This window comes from Toxorhynchites rutilus, chromosome 2 (genome assembly GCF_029784135.1).
Source record: "Toxorhynchites rutilus septentrionalis strain SRP chromosome 2, ASM2978413v1, whole genome shotgun sequence".
Classification (NCBI taxonomy): Eukaryota; Metazoa; Arthropoda; class Insecta; order Diptera; family Culicidae; genus Toxorhynchites; species Toxorhynchites rutilus.
In genome coordinates, this window is record NC_073745.1 from 160,590,575 (window position 1) to 160,615,552 (window position 24,978).

Consider the following 24,978-nt stretch of genomic DNA (forward strand, 5'->3'; position numbering starts at 1 on the left):
CAGCATCGTATAGACCCATATGCCTGTTGGACACTCTGGGGAAACTTTTGGAGAGAATCGTCCTCAATAGGCTGACGGAATGTACGGAGAGAGTTCGTGGACTGTCCGATAGTCAATTCGGATTTCGGAAAGGGAGATCCACGGTAGTTGACATTCGCATAGTGGTCGAAAAAGCAAACAGAGCATCCAAACAGAAGCTCAGAGGAAATCGATACTGCGCAGTGATAACGATCGACGTTAGGAACGCGTTCAATAGTGCCAGCTGGGAGGCCATCGCGACTGCGCTCCACACGATGAGAGTCCCTGACTACCTGTGTAGAATACTGAGAAGCTACTTCGAGAACCGTGTGCTAGTGTACGAGACAAACACGGGCCAGGCGCAGATTAAAACTACGGCTGGAGTTCCACAGGGATCTATCCTGGGTCCATCGCTCTGGAACAGTATGTACGATGGCGTACTAAAACTGAATCTGCCCAGAGGTGTGGAGATCATTGGCTTCGCGGATGACATCGTTATTCTCGTGACAGGGGAATCTTTGGAACGGGTCGAAATGCTCGCGACCGAGTCGATAGACATGATCGGAAAGTGGATGCAAAGTGTGAAACTGCAGATAGCCCACCACAAGACGGAAATGCTGATTGTCAGCAACCGCAGGGCGGTGCAACGTGCAGAAATCACAATTGGAGAGCACTCGATAACCTCGATGCGAGACCTAAAATACCTGGGGGTGCAGATCGATGATCGACTGAACTTCAACAGTCACGTCGACTACGCTTGTAAAAAAGCAACGAAGACAATCAATGCACTGACACGAATCATGCCCAACAACTTTGGCCCAAGCAGCAGCAAGAGGCACCTCTTGGCTAGTGTCTCCTCATCGACACTACGATACGGTGGTCCAGCCTGGATCGCGGCGTTGGAAACTCAGCGGAACACGAGGAGGCTGAATTGTACGTATCGGCTCATGGCGATGCGAGTCGCGAGTGCGTACAGAACCGTGTCAACAGAGGCGGTCTACGTCATAGCCAGGTTGGTCCCCATAGACATCATCTTGGCGGAGGACAGCGAGTGCTATAGGAGGAGGGGAACCAGAGGAATCCGGAAGCTAATGAGGGCGGAGTCGATGGCTAGGTGGCAGCAAGAGTGGAGTGCGGCGCAAAACGGCAGATGGACGCACAGGCTCATACCGACACTAAGAAAATATCGAGATACAGAACATCGAGTTAGGGAGAGTTGACTGTTTTTCATACATAATATGATTTTTGATATTTTTTTATATGGCTTGTCTTTATCTTGAATGACACTAATGTTCCCAGTGGAACTTTCACCGTCTCAACGTAAGTATTGATTGCGTCATTTTTATTAGCGGGTTCGCAGCGCAAGTCGGAAGATTTTTTTTGCCGAAAAACCCTCTAGCATGAACGGGAATCGAAGCCGAATCCTTCGGCATAATAATGTGTGCCATATAGCTTGTAACTTTTATAAACTTTGAATAATTCTTTTTCGTTTAATTATTTGTGTGGTCTTAGAAGATTATTAAGCAAATAATAAAATAATGAGCAGAATAAATATTTTTTGTTTTATTTGTTCAGATCTCGAAAAACTTCAAAAATTTTAAGCTGAAGTTCACTGAAGCTCACAATGTAATAGTTATGATAAGTAAAACTACGCCGAAAAAGAGAAATTTCAATAGAAACACAGATGCTATTTTTTTTTTCTTTTCCTTTTATTTATTTCATTTTCATCTGTAACAATTCATAATCTTTTCTCTGAATTAGCATTTTCGCTTGCTAAAAAAATAGAAAGCCTAACCGAAAGCCGAGTGGTAACCTAACTTAATCTACCTTAACCTAATCTAAACCTAAGATTATCAATACCGATTACCCGCGGTCACTCGAGGTTAGTACTTAAAGTATAACGAAACCAGTGAAACCCAATTTCTTAAAGCAAAACCTAACCGACCTTAGCAGATATTGGAAAATCATTTGCTTTTTTTTAACCAACATATTACGAAACTAGCGAAACCCTATTACTCCAAGCAAATCCTAACCGACCTTAGCAGATATTCAGAAACCTTTTGAATTGTTTTTCAAATTTTATCTTCAAAATACATTTCAGTACTTATTCACTAGTTATTATGGAGGCATAACAGTTCGACTGAAAAGTTTATAAGGCAACACAGTAAAACTATATTTTTTTTAAATTCAATTTTATTATTCAACATAATTGTCTTCGAGGGCGATACAACGATTATAGCGATCTTGTAACTTTTCGATACCATTTTTATAGTATCGGTTTGAAGTAGTATGATTGCCTCAGTTTCGGTAATCACTTCATCATCCGGTCTTAATTTTTTTGCCAGCGAGCATTCTCTTCGGATCTGCGAACAGAAGTCGCTGGGGCCAGATCTGGAAAATACGGTGGATGCGGAACCAATTCGAAGTCCAATTCATGTAATTTTGCCATCGTTTTCATTGATTTGTGATCCTTCCATTTTTTCACAATAACAAAAGTTGCTCCACTCTCAATGCTGTAACTCACGAACCAATTGACAGATTGCTGTCAAATTCTGACACGTATCCATTGAAAAATGGAGCTTTGTGATAGTCAAGTAGATTTTTGCAAGATGCACTAATTGACTAATGTGTAATTTGATGAGTCACTGATAAAATGATAATGCCGGGCAGGTGACATTTGACAGAAGAATAAAATAATGATGAAAACTACCATATGGGCGACTGACACAGACAATGTTTTGTTTTTGTTTTGATTTTCAAAACTGAAACTGAAACTTCTGAACATGGGTTCTCATGTGTTATATTTAGCTTCCACGTGTCCGATCGAGGAATGCTGCATACAATAAAAATATATAACACAATGTCGTTCTTTTTTCCGAGGATTTTTGACGAAAACAATTTGTTTATAATTCGCTCTACAACCAAAGGAATGATTTTGGCGAAAACCGGTTATGCATTATCGCAATGAAATGAACATATACTTATTTGTATGTAAGCGTCGCTGTGAAACCGTAGATATAGAAGAAAAAGTGATAATACAAAATAACAAGACCTCACAGAAGAATCATACATGTATTTTTTTTCTGGTCACAAACACATCAGTGGTTTTCCTATATAAAAGCTTTAGAAGAAAGCCACGAGTGAAGGGAAGTGGAGTGGAGTCATGTGTTTGTGTACTGTTTCCGACCGACCGACCGACCGTCATACAGTTCAGACCCCTCCCGGCTCGTACCCATCCATCTCTTTTGCGTTCACTCCATCATGTACTGCCTGCCTGCCTACAAAGCTGATTCCGTGAGTTAAGCTGTGCTAATGGTCCCGCAGTGAGGCCTCTCCATAACGTGGCAACAGCGTATTTTCACTTCTGCCTACCTTCCTGCATTCAACCAGAGATATTATTTATAGCGAACGTATATATATATGTCGATATACAACATTAGGTTCATTCAGAAGCAAATTTATACGTTATACAGACAGAACATCGCAGACGTTAGTTAACGCCGAGGTTTTTTTTCCTTGTTTTTGTGTCGCCGTAGCTATTAGAAGCTTGAGAAAGAAAATCTGTCGGTTTCTTCAATGTGCAGCAGAGTTCTATCTGTACTTGGGATATGAGTCAGCAAAAACAAATTATGTCGTAATATCTATATCTATAAAATCTGCTATATGTGCGAAAACTGAAACGGAAATTCCATTTACACGTTGCAATATTTAGTAATCATTAATTCAGAGAAACTCATCAACTTCAACGGCGAAAGCAAAATTTATTATTCAAATACTTCAACGATATCAACATTCGTGATATTTACGAATTTGAAGAAATGTATCGAATGAATTATCAACGACAAGAGATACATTTCAAATGAAACTGGTTCATAGAATAAATATAGACATAATTTATTTGTACAGATGTGTATGACACTAGTACGCAATTCTGATGTTTACTTTTGCTTGCAGTGACTAACGCTAAGTTAGTTCACTTTTGTTATTGTGATTTGCTCATTGTTGACATTACCAACGCATATAGGTATGCTAGTAATGTATTGCAGGAGAAATTCGTTTGTGCTTCTTTCGAATATTCCGATACTGTGTATCGTTATTACTATTGTACACATTATTTATAATTATACCGTGTTTGTTTTCCTGACTACATCAATTCCTCTGTGCATTTTGATCTGTCCATGAAGCAGGATATCCATGGAATTCCAGATTATCATCGATCGGGGATCGTTCCTACGATTTTCGAAGCAAAGTATGGGCGTGTCAATTGTGATAATATGTACTTTACTGATGGGTCCTCTATGAATGAGTCCACAGGATTTGGAGTGTTCAACAATTTTTTTAGCACCTCACACAGTCTTCAGTATCCTTGCTCAGTGTATATTGCTGAATTGGCAGCAATACACTGGGCGCTGGACAGCGTCGCCTCACGACCTGTTGAACACTATTACATTGTAACGGATAGTCTGAGCTCTGTCGAAGCTATCCGTTCAGTGAGGCCGGAAAAGCACTCGCCGTACTTCCTTGAGAGAATACGAGAAATTTTGAGTGCTTTATCCAGACGCTGTTATGTCATTACCTTTGTCTGGGTCCCTTCACATTGCTCAATTCCGGGTAATGAGAGGGCTGACTCATTAGCAAAGGTAGGTGCAATTGAAGGCGAAATTTATCAGCGTCAAATCGCCTTCAATGAATTTTATTCTTTAGTTCGTAAAAATACCATCGTTAACTGGCAACGCAAATGGAACGAAGATGAATTGGGCCGGTGGCTCCACTCAATTATCCCTAAGGTTAGCCTCAATCCGTGGTTCAAAAGTCTGGACTTGAGTCGGGACTTTATTCGCACCTTCTCCCGACTCATGTCCAATCACTGTTCGTTAGACGCGCTGCTTTTTCGTTTTAATCTTGCCGACAGCAATCTCTGCGGTTGTGGCCATGGTTACCACGACATCGAACACGTTGTTTGGTCGTGCGAGTTGTATCTTGTCGCCAGATCGAATTTTGAAAACTCCCTTCGGGCTGGAGGAAAGCAGTCCAATGTGCCGGTGAGAGATGTGTTGGCTCGGTTAGACCTTGATTACATGTCCCAAATATATGTTTTCCTTAAAGCTATCGATCTTCGAGTGTGATTGTTCATACATCCTTTTCCCCTCCTTTTCGTCCTTCGCGAGCTATCGGTTCCCTTCCTACTAACATTAGAATAAGTTAAATTGTAAATACATATTAGATGTAAGGATAGTTTTAAGAATTGAGTGTGAAGTGTCAGTGTGAATGAGAATGTGAATGTGAATGTGAATGTGAGTGCGAGTGTAAACACACATCTCCTTACATCCCATCCTTTTCCTAATGAAAATGTGTCACCCTTCTAAACTCGAGTCGACCGCGAGTAATCGGTTTCCTATTTCATTAACCATAGAATTAAGGAAACAACATGTTGATATATGCTAGTTGAAATATAGTTAAGAGTTTGGCTCCATTAAACTTATGTAACTGAGCCTGTAAAAATAATCGGATTAATAAAAAAAAAAAAAATTATAATTATCTATAATTATTTATCATTATCAATAAACAGCTGCTTACATGAGATTTGAATCACGACTATGATCCGGTTTCATTTTCAACAAGTGACGATAATTCTATGGTACCTGGTTCATATCTTGAAAACCGTAAACTACCGCAATGACAATCAGTGGTTCTATCGACAAGTGATTCGTACAGCACCCCATCTTCCATACGTCAAGCAAATTTGAGAAGCCACACACTTCTGCTGCCTCTTTCCACGGTGAGATCAGTTTAACATTACGTCCAGTTTCTCAGACTCCAAATTATTTATCTGTTACACGTTTCCATTTCTCTGTGGTTAGAGTCTGCTATACAATGTTTTATTCTTTTTTGACGTAGGACTACGTCTTTCATTTCTATACCGGGGTGTAAAATCAAAGTTTCGAAAACGAAAGCGTTACGCCGGAGACCGAGATTTTGAGCGTTAATAGCTCCTAAACAACTGAACGAAATGTTATGATAAACACTTCATTCGAAAGATAAAATGTCTACGCGTTATATACTTGTTACTTTTTGATCCAAAAACTTGTTTCAATAGTCTTAAAATTGCTTTAAAACAGGCTATTGAAATCACCAATCGGTATATAAGCGAGCGGCGCTCCGAAATCCACTCAGTTCTAAATGAACACCGATTGGAGCATGTTGTCGCTGTTGCGGTGAAGCTCTTTATTTATCATGAAAGCGCGGATGAACGGTGTCACCAAGAGCCTGTTTGTGCACCCTAGGCCAGAAGGGAATCTATCAGGAGGAGAGTGATGCCACAAACGGTTCCCTGGGAAGACATCGCTACACACACATACACGCGCGGCTATTAACAGGTGGTTATCGAGTTGGCATTAACCACTGGTGGGCTTCCAGTATCGAGGAAAATGTGGAAATATCTAATCGTTACTGAAAATAATCTGCCAGTTCCTCTGGGAATTTTCAAAATATATTCATGTGAAAGAGTTTAATTGAATGTTTTCTATCCATGTTACACTGTGACCAAATATGTTTCAATCAAGTGCTATTAACAGGTGGTTATCGAGTTGGCATTAACCACTGGTGGGCTTCCAGTATCGAGGAAAATGTGGAAATATCTAATCGTTACTGAAAATAATCTGCCAGTTCCTTTGGGAATTTTCAAAATATATTCATGTGAAAGAGTTTAATTGAATGTTTTCTATCCATGTAACACTGTGACCAAATATGTTTCATCAAGTGCTATTAACAGGTCGTTATCGAGTTGGCATTAACCACTGGTGGGCTTCCAGTATCGAGGAAAATGTGGAAATATCTAATCGTTACTGAAAATAATCTGCCAGTTCCTTTGGGAATTTTCAAAATATATTCATGTGAAAGAGTTTAATTGAATGTTTTCTATCCATGTAACACTGTGACCAAATACATTTGGTTTGGTGGTTTTTCAATCAATCGCAATTAACAGGATAGCTTCAGAAGATTATTCTTCCCCATCAGTAGGATATTTCCGTATCCAATATTGTATGCGCCCGCAATCGATTATTGCTCAGTCGCCGAAAGTTCCGAGCTCAGAGAGTTCATTCCCCTCTAGTTTGCCTTCCAAATTGCCATCGTAAACCACACCTTCTCTCGATTCAATCACACACAAAAAGCATACTTAAGCGATATTCTGGTGGTGAGACACATTCATTTTTCGTGAGGACATCGACAAGACAACATCGTTGCCTAACGTGCTGGAGGAGGTGGACGGCGAAGGATCGACACATACACGCGCAGAACTCTTTCCGTTAGGATGCCATTCAGCATCGAGAAAGTTCCGGAAAGATCTAATCATTGCTGGAAAATAATCTGCCAGTTCCTTTGGGAATTTTCAAAATATATTCATGTGAAAGAGTTTAATTGAATGTTTTCTATCCATGTAACACTGTGACCAAATATGTTTCAATCAAGTGCTATTAACAGGTGGTTATCGAGTTGGCATTAACCACTGGTGGGCTTCCAGTATCGAGGAAAATGTGGAAATATCTAATCGTTACTGAAAATAATCTGCCAGTTCCTTTAGGAATTTTCAAAATATATTCATGTGAAAGAGTTTAATTGAATGTTTTCTATTCATGTAACACTGTGAACAAATACATTTGGTTTTGTGGTTTTTCAATCAATCGCAATTAACAGGATAGCTTCAGAAGATTATTCTTCCCCATCAGTAGGATATTTCCGTATCCAATATTGTATGCGCCCGCAATCGATTATTGCTCAGTCGCCGAAAGTTCCGAGCTCAGAGAGTTCATTCCCCTCTAGTTTGCCTTCCAAATTGCCATCGTAAACCACACCTTCTCTCGATTCAATCATACACAAAAAGCATACTTAAGCGATATTCTGGTGGTGAGACACATTCATTTTTCGTGAGGACATCGACAAGACAACATCGTTGCCTAACGTGCTGGAGGAGGTGGACGGCGAAGGATCGACACATACACGCGCAGAACTCTTTCCGTTAGGATGCCATTCAGCATCGAGAAAGTTCTGGAAAGATCTAATCATTGCTGGAAAATAATCTGCCAGTTCCTTTGGGAATTTTCAAAATATATTCATGTGAAAGAGTTTAATTGAATGTTTTCTATCCATGTTACACTGTGACCAAATATGTTTCAACCAAGTGCTATTAACAGGTGGTTATCGAGTTGGCATTAACCACTGGTGGGCTTCCAGTATCGAGGAAAATGTGGAAATATCTAATCGTTACTGAAAATAATCTGCCAGTTCCTCTGGGAATTTTCAAAATATATTCATGTGAAAGAGTTTAATTGAATGTTTTCTATCCATGTAACACTGTGACCAAATATGTTTCAATTAAGTGCTATTAACAGGTGGTTATCGAGTTGGCATTAACCACTGGTGGGCTTCCAGTATCGAGGAAAATGTGGAAATAACTAATCGTTACTGAAAATAATCTGCCAGTTCCTCTGGGAATTTTCAAAATATATTCATGTGAAAGAGTTTAATTGAATGTTTTCTATCCATGTAACACTGTGACCAAATACATTTGGTTTTGTGGTTTTTCAATCAATCGCAATTAACAGGATAGCTTCAGAAGATTATTCTTCCCCATCAGTAGGATATTTCCGTATCCAATATTGTATGCGCCCGCAATCGATTATTGCTCAGTCGCCGAAAGTTCCGAGCTCAGAGAGTTCATTCCCCTCTAGTTTGCCTTCCAAATTGCCATTGTAAACCACACCTTCTCTCGATTCAATCACACACAAAAAGCATACTTAAGCGATATTCTGGTGGTGAGACACATTCATTTTTCGTGAGGACATCGACAAGACAACATCGTTGCCTAACGTGCTGGAGGAGGTGGACGGCGAAGGATCGACACATACACGCGCAGAACTCTTTCCGTTAGGATGCCATTCAGCATCGAGAAAGTTCCGGAAAGATCTAATCATTGCTGGAAAATAATCTGCCAGTTCCTTTGGGAATTTTCAAAATATATTCATGTGAAAGAGTTTAATTGAATGTTTTCTATCCATGTAACACTGTGACCAAATACATTTGGTTTTGTGGTTTTTCAATCAATCGCAATTAACAGGATAGCTTCAGAAGATTATTCTTCCCCATCAGTAAATAGATAGGCATGGAATGGAAGCAATGAAAACAAATCGTGGTTTGAAATATATGTGTCATGGGTGCCGCAAGCAGCAAGTTAGCTACAATGATGTGATGAAAAAATGCAATGAAATTCTTGGAAAATTCAGTGAAAGTGTGCAAAAATGGGAAGAAAAATTGGACAGAAGAATGAAAGATATGGAAACGTGTGTGAGTTTAAAAATTGAAATGGAAGTTGGAAAATTAGCGAAGGAAATTAGTAGAATGGCAGAAGAAAATAAGGAGAAATTTAATCAATTGGAGTCGAGTGAAACTGAATGGGAGAGAGCAAGAAATCAAACAAATGAGCCAGTGGGTGATATTGTTACTCCGTCTGGTCCAAGTAGCAATCTTCGATCGCGGAAGAGACCTAGAATTGAGGACCTTCATGTTCCTATTCCTGGGGAAAATAAAGTAAATGAAGCAAGGCGCACAACTTATGCTGATATGGTGAGGAGCGAGAGATCAACTCCAAAGCAATGGAAAAGCAGAGAGCCTGTAGTGATAGTTCGATCGAAGGATGTGAAACAATCGGCGAAAACCACGAAGCAGAGTTTGAAAGAAAAAATCGATCGCTCCGCAAATCAAATTAATGCTGTACGTGAGGGGCGGGATGGCTCTGTCATTCTGGAAGTGAAAACAGGGGAAAATGTTAGTTCTTTGGTGAATTCGGTTAAAGAGAAATGTGGGGGAGAATATGACGTCATCGTCCCAAAACCAATGCGACCAAGACTAAAAATTATAGGAGTGTCTGATGAGTTGAATGAAGAACAGTTGATCAAAGCTTTGGAGGAGCCGAATGATTTACCGAAGCGGTTTGAGTTCAAGTTGATAACACGCTATAAAAATCACTTCTCATTCACGTTTGTTGTGGAATTCGATGCCAAGAGTCACGAAGAACTTCTCAATTTAGGGAGAGTGAATGTCGGTTGGGAACGATGCCAGGTTGCAGAGTGTTTTGGAATCATACGGTGCTTCAAATGCTGTGATTTCAATCACAAAAGCACGATTTGTCCAAATTCTGAGACCTGCGCAAAATGTGCTGGTGCCCATAAAACAGGCGAGTGCCAATCGGAAACAGTTTGCTGCGCCAACTGTGATAGAATGAATAAAAGTCGGAAGTTAAATTTGTGCACGAAGCATTTTGCATACAGCAACGAATGTGCTGTTTATAAAAAACTGGTTGCTAGAAAACGACAGCTGCTTGAACGAAACCAATAGCAACTAATGGTTACGGAAGATTATCATCCGGTAATCTATCTAAATTGTGGTGGATTATCTACAAATTTCGTTGAAGTTCGTCTTCTTGTAGAAACCCTGAAACCAAAACTGGTTATGATCAATGAAACACACGTCACTGAAACCATAGGAGATGATCATTTCCAGATCAATGGATACAAAATAATAAGTTGCTACTCGGACTCAAGACATACCGGTGGTGTCATGATGTACGTCCATTCTAGCTTGAGACATCGACTAATCTTCAGAGAGCAAGCCGACAAAAACTGGATCGTGGCGATTGAGATCCTGAATGGTATGAAGCCCGGTCATTATGGAGTCTTATATCATTCACCGGGAGCAAGCGATTCGATATTTCTGCGAATTTTGGAGGATTCGTGGTTGGAAGAAATCGTTGATCTGTCCAAATTCACACTACTTGCTGGCGATTTCAACATCAACTGGTTCAATTCACGAGATGCTTCCCAGTTAAAGCTTGTGGCTGAAGCGCAAGGACTCATGCAACTAGTCCAACAATGCACACGTATAACCCGTACTAGTCAAACATTAATTGACCTAATATTCTCGAACTGTGATATCAATGTTTGTGTTGTACCGGATTTTAAGATATCTGACCACGAAACTTTGTGTGTGTCTCTTGACGGTAGCTTGGACAAAGTTGATGAAACTAACGTGAAAATTAAGTGTTGGAAAAACTATAGCCGTACTGCCCTTTTGAATTTATTAAGGGAAAAATTGTCAGAAGTAGTGAGTTTAAACAACTTCCATGAGAAAGCTAGCGGCTTCATTGAAGTAATGAAAATATGTGTTAATCAACTAGTGGTTGTCAAGTTTGTTAAATTGAAAAACACAAACAAGTGGTACACCGTAGAGTTACAGCGAATGAAGCGAAAACGAGATGCTACATATAGAAAATTCCTCCAACAACGCTCTGACCAAGCTTGGCAAACATACAAAGTCCACCGGAACGAATATGCATGTACACTGAAGAGAACAAGGCATGAATACGTGCAGCAATCGATAGAAGTAAACAAACATAACACCAAAGAGCTATGGAAGATCTTGAAAAAAATGATCAAACCTAAGCTAGTCCACCCTCAAGCTATTAACTTTAATGGAGAAGAAGTGAGTGACGAGCAGGTCATTGCTGAAAAGTTCAACGAATATTTTGTGAGTAGCATCGAGGATATCAGTGACTCAATAGATGAGGTAGACGAACCATTAGAACTGACAGAAAATTTCACTGGTAGTAAGCTGTCGAAGTTTCAATCAATCACTCTTGAAAAACTCAAAACGGTGGTTTGGTCGCTGGAGGAAAAATCAGGATCTGATGAGATCAATTCCAGAATCTTGAAAGATGCATTTGAAGCTATTGAAGTACCCCTGTTAAATATTATAAACGACTCTTTGGCCACTGGAAATGTACCTGACTCATGGAAAGAATCGGTGGTAGTGCCCATCGAGAAGGTGAATGGAACAGTGAAAGCAGAAGAACATCGCCCGATAAACATGCTTCCAGTGTACGAGAAAGTGTTGGAGCTAATCGTCAAGGAACAGTTGCTGGAATACATTGTAGTAAACGACCTTCTAGTTCCTGAACAATCTGGATACCGTGAGAAACATTCTTGTGAAAGTGCTTTAAACCTAGTCCTTGTAAAATGGAAGGAGACCTTCGAGAAGAAGCAAAATGTGATTGCGGTGTTTTTAGACTTGAAAAGGGCTTTTGAGACGATATCGAGAAGAAAACTACTGAACACTCTTACAAAGTATGGTATTACTGACACTGTTCTACAATGGTTTGTATCCTACCTTGACAGTCGAACTCAAAGGACCAAGTACAATTCTGTGATATCCAATACCAAAGAGACAAATATTGGTGTGCCTCAAGGCAGTGTGTTAGGTCCTATTTTGTTTATTTTATATATTAACGACTTAAAGAGAATACTAAAGCACTGTGATATAAACCTATTTGCCGACGATACTGTGATATACATTTCTTCCGACAATGCTATTGCTGCTACTGAAAAATTGAACTGTGATCTTTCAAACTTGACCAAATGGCTGAAATTTAAGAAATTGAAGCTGAACATTGACAAAACAAAATACATGTTAATTAGCAATAAGTCAGTGTATAGTGAAAGTGTGAATGTGACGATTGATAATCGTTTGTTAGAACGTGTTTGTGAAATTAAATACTTAGGTGTTATAATAGATGATAAACTAAGCTTCAAAAGCCATATTGACCACACAGTGAAAAAGATTGCGAAGAAGTTTGGAGTTCTCTGTCGACTAAAGAAAGATTTATCGCAGTGGAGTTTGATTCACTTGTACAAAGCCCTGATATCACCGCACATAGATTTCTGCCCATCAATCTTGTATCTCGCCAATGATCAGCAAATGCGTCGCCTCCAGAAAATCCAAAACAAGATCATGCGTATAATCCTGCAATGCAATCGAAGGACTCCCGTTCTGTTGATGCTTCGAACACTCCAATGGCTCTCAGTAAAGCAACGCGTGACGTATCTCACGCTACTACTGATACACAAAATTGCAAAAGGTTCAGCGCCAGCATACTTGACGTCCAGGATAATAAGAGGAAGGGACATCTACCGATATAGTACAAGATCTGCTAATAACATCCGTACGGCATCGTTTCTGCTAGCAAGCACTCAGAATTCACTGTTCTACAAAGGGATAAGGCTTTATAATATGCTACCGGTACAAATGAAAGAAGCTAGTGTGAATGAGTTCAAACGGAATTGTGTGACATTTGTCAGAACTAATGTGGCTTTGTAAATAAGTGGTTGTGTTTGCGTTTGAACTGTTTTGTTGAAATGTAAAAATATGATGATGCAGCAAAATGCAAAAAAAAAAAAAAAATTTTAAAAAAGGTTTTGATGGACGTACATAGGAATCAAAGACAATGCAAGGACATTAGCTTTCAAAGAAATTAATTTAAAATTATCGTTTTAGATAAATTTGCCCAAACATATAAATTTCCATGTACGGGGTAAGTGGAGGGCCATCATATATATTTATTTATCAGTAGGATATTTCCGTATCCAATATTGTATGCGCCCGCAATCGATTATTGCTCAGTCGCCGAAAGTTCCGAGCTCAGAGAGTTCATTCCCCTCTAGTTTGCCTTCCAAATTGCCATTGTAAACCACACCTTCTTTCGATTCAATCACACACAAAAAGCATACTTAAGCGATATTCTGGTGGTGAGACACATTCATTTTTCGTGAGGACATCGACAAGACAACATCGTTGCCTAACGTGCTGGAGGAGGTGGACGGCGAAGGATCGACACATACACGCGCAGAACTCTTTCCGTTAGGATGCCATTCAGCATCGAGAAAGTTCCGGAAAGATCTAATCATTGCTGGAAAATAATCTGCCAGTTCCTTTGGGAATTTTCAAAATATATTCATGTGAAAGAGTTTAATTGAATGTTTTCTATCCATGTAACACTGTGACCAAATACATTTGGTTTTGTGGTTTTTCAATCAATCGCAATTAACAGGATAGCTTCAGAAGATTATTCTTCCCCATCAGTAGGATATTTCCGTATCCAATATTGTATGCGCCCGCAATCGATTATTGCTCAGTCGCCGAAAGTTCCGAGCTCAGAGAGTTCATTCCCCTCTAGTTTGCCTTCCAAATTGCCATCGTAAACCACACCTTCTCTCGATTCAATCACACACAAAAAGCATACTTAAGCGATATTCTGGTGGTGAGACACATTCATTTTTCGTGAGGACATCGACAATACAACATCGTTGCCTAACGTGCTGGAGGAGGTGGACGGCGAAGGATCGACACATACACGCGCAGAACTCTTTCCGTTAGGATGCCATTCAGCATCGAGAAAGTTCCGGAAAGATCTAATCATTGCTGGAAAATAATCTGCCAGTTCCTTTGGGAATTTTCAAAATATATTCTTGTGAAAGAGTTTAATTGAATGTTTTCTATCCATGTAACACTGTGACCAAATATGTTTCAATCAAGTGCTATTAACAGGTGGTTATCGAGTTGGCATTAACCACTGGTGGGCTTCCAGTATCGAGGAAAATATGGAAATATCTAATCGTTACTGAAAATAATCTGCCAGTTCCTCTGGGAATTTTCAAAATATATTCATGTGAAAGAGTTTAATTGAATGTTTTCTATCCATGTAACACTGTGACCAAATACATTTGGTTTTGTGGTTTTTCAATCAATCGCAATTAACAGGATAGCTTCAGAAGATTATTCTTCCCCATCAGTAGGATATTTCCGTATCCAATATTGTATGCGCCCGCAATCGATTATTGCTCAGTCGCCGAAAGTTCCGAGCTCAGAGAGTTCATTCCCCTCTAGTTTGCCTTCCAAATTGCCATCGTAAACCACACCTTCTCTCGATTCAATCACACACAAAAAGCATACTTAAGCGATATTCTGGTGGTGAGACACATTCATTTTTCGTGAGGACATCGACAAGACAACATCGTTGCCTAACGTGCTGGAGGAGGTGGACGGCGAAGGATCGACACATACACGCGCAGAACTCTTTCCGTTAGGATGCCATTCAGCATCGAGAAAGTTCCGGAAAGATCTAATCATTGCTGGAAAATAATCTGCCAGTTCCTTTGGGAATTTTCAAAATATATTCATGTGAAAGAGTTTAATTGAATGTTTTCTATCCATGTAACACTGTGACCAAATACATTTGGTTTTGGGGTTTTTCAATCAATCGCAATCAACAGGATAGCTTCTGAAGATTATTCTTCCCCATCAGTAGGATATTTCCGTATCCAATATTGGATGCATAAAACCTTGTGCCTCCAACGTAACGCTCTCGTTTTCGAAGTTCTCCAAATATTCATTCATTCAGAATGAATTCAGATTCAACTTCATACAAATGATCTCTAAATCAACGATAGTCCTACGTCACCCTTGCGGTTATACCATAGATATAACCCACTTCCTGTTTTTTTGTTGTTGCATCGATAGCCCATCATCTTTCTTGATGGTCTCTCAAACCGGTTCGCGCTAGTATAAATAATACATGAAAATGTTTTCCGCAAGAGGAATACCGGTTTGGAAGCTTCTTATTATTTACTGCGTGTCTCACGTTACTGCTCTCGTTTCTTAACCCTCCCTCGTTTCCCTGCGCTCACTCACAACTTATGATGGTACCCAAAAGAACTTGTTTGTATCTAATTTGTATTGTGATATGAAGGTGACGGAAGCAGAAACCCTTTGGAAAATGTCTCTATGACAAATGAATCGAATCAAATGCTAATGCAGAGAAACTCGATTGTCAAATGGGAAGGTTCGTGAAAGTATATTTTGATTGATGTTGATATTTTATATTAACACTGTGAACAGAACAAAAATATAGTTTATGTTGTTCGATGACGGTTAAACGGCGCTAACAGGTTGGTCGGTTTATTTTCCTAGAAATGGTATACTTTTTATGAACACGTGTGAAGTTTGTGGATATATTGGGTTGGGGAAAATAAAATGTCGTATATTGTCAATATATGGCAACACTTAAACATATCTTGTGTTGTACTTATCGCATCGGGTCATATTAAGGTAATATTATATTATCAGGCACGTAGCGTAACCGGCACGGCACGTTTCATGCAAGACCAATATTATTGCGTGTGTTTCAAATGTATATGCGTATATATAGCGGAACGGCTCCGAACATACACAGCACGTTTCAGACAAATGCATGAAGGATTTCTCGAAAAGAATATTTTGCCGGTGCCGGGCACGACTACACGGGCGAGTAGCACCATACGAACAAATCAAACGTCAAAGTTCATGGTATGGGTGCGTTCGTCGCTCTTCGGTACGACATCGGTTCAATCACCAGTAGCATTTCTCCGCTTCGTCCGCGTTGCCGGTCCGTACAGAGAAGTTGCTATGTCTGATGATATGAATACATCATGTATTTGTCTGCCGGTGTCGGTACGTGCCGTTCACGCTACGTGCTGGATAATATAAAACGGCCTTTATACGGCTATTTAAAGACGACAATCTGTGCTACAAGTGTCGTTTTGACAGTGTTGTGATTGTCCTTTTTAGTCTCAAGTTATAGCGCGTCAAAGATGGAGTCCACCAAGTAAAAAACTCGTCATTTTTACGTTTTTACTACCTGCGAGGTAAAACTGCAACGAAAGCGGCCGAAAAAATTCGTGTAGTTTATGGACCCGATACTGTAACGATTCGCACAGCACAGCGTTGGTTTGATCGATTTCGTTCTGGTGTAGTGGCTGTCGAAGATACACCCTATACTGGTAAACCAATCGTCGTGGAAACCGATAAAATCGTTGAAATCATCCAAGTAGACCGGCATGTGAGCACTCGCTCGATTGGCCAGGAACTGGGTATAGACCATAAAACCGTTTGGAACCATTTTCAGAAGATTGGATTCCAAAAAAAAGCTGGATGTATGGGTGCCACACGAGTTGACGCAAAAAAATCTTTTAGACCGAATCAACGCCTGCGATGCATTGCTGAAACGGAACGAACTGGACCCATTTTTGAAGAAGATGGTGACTGGTGATGAAAAGTGGATCACATACGATAACCTTAAGCGAAAAAAGTCGTGGTCGAAGCGCGGTGAGCCGGCCCAAACCATCGCCAAGCCCGGATTGACGGCCAGGAAGGTTTTGCTGTGTGTTTTTGGTGGGATTGGAAGGGAATCATCCACTATGAGCTGCTCAACTATGGCCAGACCCTCAACTCGGTTCTCTACTGTGAGCAGCTTGACCGTTTGAAGCAGGCGATTGACCAGAAGCGGCCAGAAATGATCAATAGGAATGGTGTTGTTTACCACCAGGACAACGCTCGGCCTCAAACATCTTTGATGACCCGCCAGAAGCTACAGGAGCTTGGATGGGATGTCCTATTGCACCCACCGTATAGTCCGGACCTGGCTCCAAGCGATCTCTTCCGGTCCATGCAAAACGCTCTTGGTGATACTAAATTGGCCTCGAAAGAGGCTTGCGAAAACTGGCTGTCTGAGTTTTTTGCAAATAAGAAGGGGGGTTTTATAAGGGGTGGATAATCAAGTTGCCTTCTAAATGGCAACAAGTTTGCGAACAAAACGGCGCATATTTGACTTAAATTGGATAATTTTAAGTATGTTAAATAAAGCGTCAAATTTCAATCAGAAATACGACATTTCATTTTCCCCAACCCTATATATTTTTATATATATTTTTATATATATATATATATATATATATATATATATATATATATATATATATATATATATATATATATTTTTTTTTTTTTTTTTTTTTTTTTATTTGCACATTGGACATATTACGTTGCACGATAAGAATTTGAAACTAACTACTAAACAACAATCCAAATAACAGCATTTCATTCTGAAGGCAGATTATTATTGTTATCACTCGTCGAATTGCACTGAAATCGGTAACAACACCTGTAAGAAACAAAAACTCGAAACGACCGAAGTACGACTTCGTATTGTTTTGACTGCTTTGTTACTTCGGACGTTTCGGGCGTCGGAGGAAGGAAGCGTCCGAAGTAACAACCGGGCGCTTAAAATCCGAATCTGTACATTGGATATTTTTTGTATCAGCGATAAAAAGATGAAGAAGACAGATACGTGAACGATTGTTTTTGTAATACATTCAATGATTGAAAACTAATAGCGTGCATCCATTAACTCGATTTGTTTACATTTGTTACATAGGACCATTTCAAAAGTTACGCGAGAAATCAATTTTCTCCAAACCATAACCGGAACATGGTGGGGAGCCTATGTATCTGTTGATAGTGTATGTATGTATGCCGCGACTAAGTAAAAGTTTCTCGATTGAATGGGAAGAATATGGTACAGGGCTACGACGTAGGAAAAATAAGTGTAGAGACTACATCAGAACAGAAAAATTCGAAAATAAAGTTATGCAAGTAATTTGCTCATGTGGTTTGAAGAGTATCAGAGATTTGTTGAATTCACATTTTTTTCATGTTTTACCTTTGAACCATTGAAGAACTAGTGTTTATGTTATAAAATAAAAAGTCCATGGCAGCTACGTTCGAAGGATCCGCATATGATGTTCATCTCGTGTCAGCTTAGTGGTAAGGGGCAATGTTAAAACCAAAAACACCTTATACCTGTCGGTGCATTTTTCCATCCCGTATTTCTGTATTTTCTTTGTAATTTCCGACTCATTTATTCTAATGTATCTCAATGGTTCACCCCTACAAAGATTTGAGTATTATTTGAGTAGTACGTTAAATATCAAGAAAATTTCCCATCCTAAAATGTTTTTGACCGATCGGGAATTGAACGCAATACCAAGATTCTAGTTCTACTAGATTCTCGATAACGGTCTGCTAATGCGATCGTTTTATAGGCCAGATAGCTGAGCTTACCCCAGCCTGATTCTAGCCGATACTTCCGGCCCAACAGTGAACTCAAGATACTTGACCGATCGTGAATTGAACCAAATACCTACATCGTACTGACCGTGAATTTACAAGAGAATTCCCGTTTTACTAGATTCCCGAAAACGGTCTGGATATAGGAAACAGCTGAGCAAACCTTGCTTCATTCTTAGCCAACACTTCAGGCTCTTCATAATCAGGGTACAAACATAACCGTCAGACCTCGCAATCAGATTTTTCACAACTTAAAAAAATCGTTTTGACCGTTTAGTGTACAATTAGCCTACGAGCACTTAGGTTAGACTATCCCCAGCTCCATTCAATTATCCACATTAATCCCTTCAAATTTTGTTTACCTCATTCGACACTACGACAATCGTTCGTCAGGAATCCACAAATGCTAGATGTTCATGAGCTTTCCAAATCGTTCTGAAGTTTAGATCAATAATTTTTAATGTATTGCGATTGATGTTCTCGTTTGAGATACATAACGTACAATCTTGTGTGTGTAAGATGTTCTAGCCTTGTAAATCGTTTCAAAGATCAGGTCGAATTATTTTATGGACGGACGCTATGTTCTCAGGAATTGGACATGTTCCACAGGAAGGATTTGTGGTTCCCACAAATCCCACAAATATCCAAATAATTTTTTGATTTTTTCAACTAACGGCATTTGAAACAATGTCTTTAGCAACAACTATTTAGGCATAATATACAATTCGAAAAGCAGGTGACATTACTAACATACAAAACAATTTGGTAACGGTAGCCAACGGTTTTATATTCCAGTAAAAATCAAACAAATCGGTGGATCTACGCATATAACGTATAACTAAAAGAGGTTTTATAAGCACTTTTTTTCATTGAATTTTTCATCGTCGTGGAACATACTAAGGGAACAAATTGAAAAATATCGGTTGCGTAACGGAAACTGTTCAATTTTGAGTGCTCATTGCTCAATAAAGTCTTGACGAATTTACTAAATCTTAGCACCAATCTATTTGGACACTCCCTAGCAATTTATTGCAATATAGATAATTAAAATAATTAAAAGAGCATAGTATTGAAATTAATATCATAAAATAGGGTTGAAATTTTTTCTAATTACCATTTCTCAACTACGAATGCGGCGTATCTTATTCAAAGATACTCAAAATCAACATGCAACAAATATCCGAGTTCCATCCGAGAGCTTCCTGTACTTTTGTAATTTCTCTATCTAATCTCTATCTAATTGTAACAGATAGTTCATACGTCAAGAAATCCATGGAATCCCAGATCATCTACGCTCGATGTAATTGCGCCGATCTTTTCGGCGAAATAAGTTAAATCTGATCTCATCATTATTTTATCTTTTAGACAGTCTCAGCTCAGTAGAGGTTATCCGTTCAATGGAAATTGATAAGCAATCATCTAACGATGATTGCGTGGGCCATAATTGGTTCTCAAGCGAAGAAAAACCTTTCAAAAGCCATAAAGTGTTCCACATAGTGCAATTTATAAACGTGATTCGAAACCATCCAACACCTCTACACTAAACGGAAGGAAGCTAAAAATAGCCACGTTGTACAGATCACCTGTTAACTAAGTCGGTTCATTTTATTGACTCAGATTAATCCAATCCATAATTTCATCAGCCAATCCATAATTCCAGAACAAAAATCGGAGAATTCATTTGTTCTATCAAATTGAATTGATTTATAGAAGTATCAAAAATATACTAGTTGCTTATACCAAAAAAAAGCTATTTTTATCGTTATATAAACAATTTTCTTATTTATCAATGAATTCACCTCATATTTTGTCACAAATTTACAGTAATTCCAATGAAAAATTATCTACTGAAAAATTGGTTTGATTCTGCTCAAACCTTGTTCGTTTATTCCTTTAAAAAAACTTTTATTATTTCGCTTCTAGGGTGCACCATTCTGAATTTGGCTTTTACAAATTTTACCCAACAAGCACAGTCGCACAGTGTGTTGAGACAAAAATCTATTAAGATTTATTTTTCAGGTTTCCAATGCGCTCATACTTGCTTATGAATGCCCAAAACTATTTAAACAAGTATTGGTAAGCTAGATAAAGCATCACCACATAACTAACCCTACAAAAACGAAATTGATCTGCAAATGGGGCATGGACGGCTGTACCAAACACAGTACACAAAACAAAAGTTTTGAAATGAAAATTCAACAGATAAATACTTGTTCCTAATTGCTTGATGCCCGTCAAACTAATTGATGTTGAAACAGGAGAAACCTTGTGGCAAAATCCTACACATCTCTGCAGACCCATCATGGTCATGTTTGCAAAAGGAGAAACAAACCTTATTCTTAATGAGCAATCTTCAGTAGAGTCATTGCTGCCACGGTATCGATCTGCAGGCAACTTTCGAGTTTCTGTCCACCATGCTCGATGGGAAAGCATGTAAGCACGCTATCTTACGGAAAAGTTCTAATTCCAGAAAATTCAGGTTCGGTCTGTCGATTCTGCATTGCTGGATCAAATCTTTTGAATGTTTATTACACTTAGCTTTCAGGTTTGTCTTATTCATTTCAAAAAGTGAGAAGATATTTATCTGGTACTTTATTTTAAGACTACCATTCAAAACGTGGCAAGTTCGAGGAGAAGCTAACAAGAAAAATTTCGAGGAATGCAGGAAACGTATTTAAAGTCAATTCGAGGCTCAAATGGGCTTAATTGTTGACAAGCCGACACCAGAATACGGTACGATCAACGTCGAAAACACCGCGCGATCCGTCGACAAGTACTGCAATCACTGGAATAGATGTAAATCTAATCATAAAATGTTATTCAATATTTTTTTTATAAAACAGTTATTCTGATTATTGAAAACAACTTCTTTAACATAATTTCAATCAGTAGAGTAGTGCGGGGCAAAAGTGCGCATTGGTCTTTTTTGAAACAAACGAGCATGAAAATTCGACAACAGTGCATTTGTTTGATAAATTATTACACCAGCAGCTCACACATATAAACAAGATACATTTCATGAAAGTGGCAAAAAGTTTTGAGGAAAAAAGTGTTTTGCGATGTTTTGATTTAATTTTCTCAATTTTAGGGATGACGATTTAGTTACCTAAAATAACTGGAAAGTTGGAAACTACACTGCCAAGGAAACTTTCATTCTATAGTAGATTATAGTGTGTATATATACATATATATATATATATATATATATATATATATATATATATATATATATATATAAATGATTTGATTTCTCACGACTCGAGAATGGAGCAAAGGATTTAAACAGTCAGTATGAGGATTCCCTACATTTAATTCAAGACAGGAGCAACAGATTTAAACAGTCAGTATCAGAATTGATGCGTCTTAGTTTGCATCAGGTTGATATGAAAAAAAGAAATAATATACCACGAGTATAGATTACGTACAGAAAAAAAGATTTCTGTGGGAATTTGAGTGTTCGAAATGATTTATATCAATATATCAATTGTGGGTGGGACGAATTTCACCGGGTCAGCTAGTTTGTTAATAAAAATAATTCTGTTTCAAATTTTGGACATTTTCAGATATCTTATATTGTCAGTCCCCTTCCTCCCAAAAATTTCCACGTGGTAAGTTCGACCATAACACCCACCCATAAACATCATACAACACCCCCCTCTTTTCCACTCTATGGTGCCTACACACTCTAGTGATGATGTTTCTCCCACTGGTAATGATAAAGTATTTATTTTTGTTACAAGTTACCTCAGAAGTATAATTCAATAAGTGCGCCCTTTTGCCCCGTACGGTGCGCGCTTTTGCGTCCACTATGGGGCAAAACTACGCATTGGTCATTCTGTATTGAAAAAGGTTTGTGTCCACTAACAAAACCCGAGAAATTCTTGTACTACGTTTCGAAGGTAATATACAGACTGGCGCATAAGTCACGCAACGCTCTCTGAAGGAAAAAAAATAACGATCGCGCTGCAACTATCGAGCGTGTTGGTTCCTAAGCGGTTCGGTTGTCGACTTTGTATCGTTTTCTTATTCGAGAATAAAGATTTTGTATCGTGAGACATTTTTTTATACGATTTTTTTTTTGTGCAAATCGGGTACGTGACTTATGCGCCACCCTGTATATAGTTACAATTTAGTCAGCAAACTGAATTTTATTTGCTTTTATTTCAAGAGTTATTGGACTACAACAGTTAGGTGCACAACTTTGCCCCGCACTATTCTAGTTACTCAAATAATGTTTTCGGCGTATCCGGAATGAGCAGAACTTTCCACTTTAAATAAACAAAGATTTGAGACGACGACTGAGAAGTGGTTTGAAAATGAGAAATAGGATTTATTTTTGCTGTTCAAAGTTATCATGATGGATACACATTTTGATTCCGATCAATTTCACGAAACTGTTATGATTTCAACGAAGTAATTTTTCCCGCAAACTACCGCTTCTTTCTGTACTGTAATTTTCTGTACCAAATTTTTCTTCGTTTCATCTCGAGAGAGTCCGCCGCTCTTTCTCGTTTCATCAATTCCGATTAGCTTCTTCGAAATTTGTATTGAAGCTCTCTTTCTAGTGTGAAACCCACCATCAAAAATTTGTCGCTTAGCTGCCTATTTTCATAAACACATTCTAAAATAATGGGAAAGGCCTTCTCTAGTTTGACGTTTCCATGCGAAAAATAGTAGATCACTTTCACGCTGGTAAAAAGATCCGTAAACTTATCCCCCGATAGCAATTCTTTTGAAAATGGTCCAGTCGTTCATTTTTGGGACCTCAGTTCGACAAAATGATTGACGTTCTTTAGCTGATAGATCTTCATAAATCTTCGCATTATACTTTTGGTCATTTGGCTCAGGGCGTTGTGCAAAAATGGTACTATAGACTTATCAATTGCGAACTCGCGGTAAAAAGGTTTAACTTGATCGGCAACGGATTTGAAAAAAAACAGTTCAATCAGGAGCAGCGGATCGTTCAAGCACTGAACTACTTTGACGTACGACTCTCAACAAATTTTCTGGTGTGAGAAGTAATCTCGAAAACTCTTTGAGTTTCACCGACATTTTCCTTCCATTTGTAACTCAAAACGTCAATGGGTTTACAGTGCTTCCCGAATACGATGTGAATCAGGCGTGTCGCACTGGTACAGGTTTGAAGACATGGTAGATAGCTGACAGATACTTCGTAAAATATGCCATCCGCAGCTATTTAAATCCAAGATCTTTCCTTCCCCATTTCGTAGGGCAAAAGCAACAAATGTACACAAATAATCTGCTAGTTAAATGCACATGTACCGCAATAATTGAAATTCTGATCAGCTTATATAGTAATAAAAATTCTTTTTCCCTGATTGGCGACCGAATTCCTTGATTTTTCCTGACATCGTTTGAATTCCATGATATTCCCTGATTTTCAATTTTTTTTTCCAGGTAGTCGACACCCTGGACTCGATGTTACAGGTTTTGGTCCGATCGATTCACTACGAGCGAGACTCGATTTTGAAGGAACCTTAAACCTGAAACATAATTATCGATTCCGATGTTTAGAAATCAAAATATTCAATCTGAAATCGAAATCCTTATCTGGAATGAAAAACCAGACAATTAGAGTATGAAATTCGATTCTAGATCCGAGACTATTAATATGAGTCCATAGAAAATTCTGGAATGTGATATGAGTACGAATTTCAGAACTCAGTATTCACGAATCGAATTTAAAATTTAAATGCAATAATCAAGAAAGATAAAAAAACCTAAATCTGAAATCTGAAAAAATATTCGGAAACTGAAAACATTTTTAAGTGCGGATGTTGAAATCAAAATTTCATGCTAAAACTCCTACTCCGTTCCATATTTAATTTTTTTTCAAATTTTCATTTGAAATCTGATACCTAATGATGTAGTAATTCTGTCCAAAGTGACCAGTAGTAAGTAGTAGTAGGAAGTACTACGGTATATAATTGACCACAGGAAATGCCGATTCGTATTCACTCTCGATTTACGATTCACTTTCCTCGATTATAACCCTGTCCCACCTCAGATTGACTGTTGACGTCAACGCAATACAAAAATGACTGATGACAAATTTGGCGCGAAACTTCTCTATTACTTAATTCGCTGATTAACAATCTTCGCAGTTTCTTA

General features: G+C 38.7%; 1 protein-coding gene across 4 annotated transcripts in view; it reads right to left on the reverse strand.

Annotated features, from left to right (window-relative positions):
• Nucleotides 1-24,978, reverse strand: part of LOC129764910 (nuclear receptor corepressor 1) — a 167,435-nt gene that overhangs the window by 112,339 nt on the left and 30,118 nt on the right. The window lies entirely within an intron of this gene.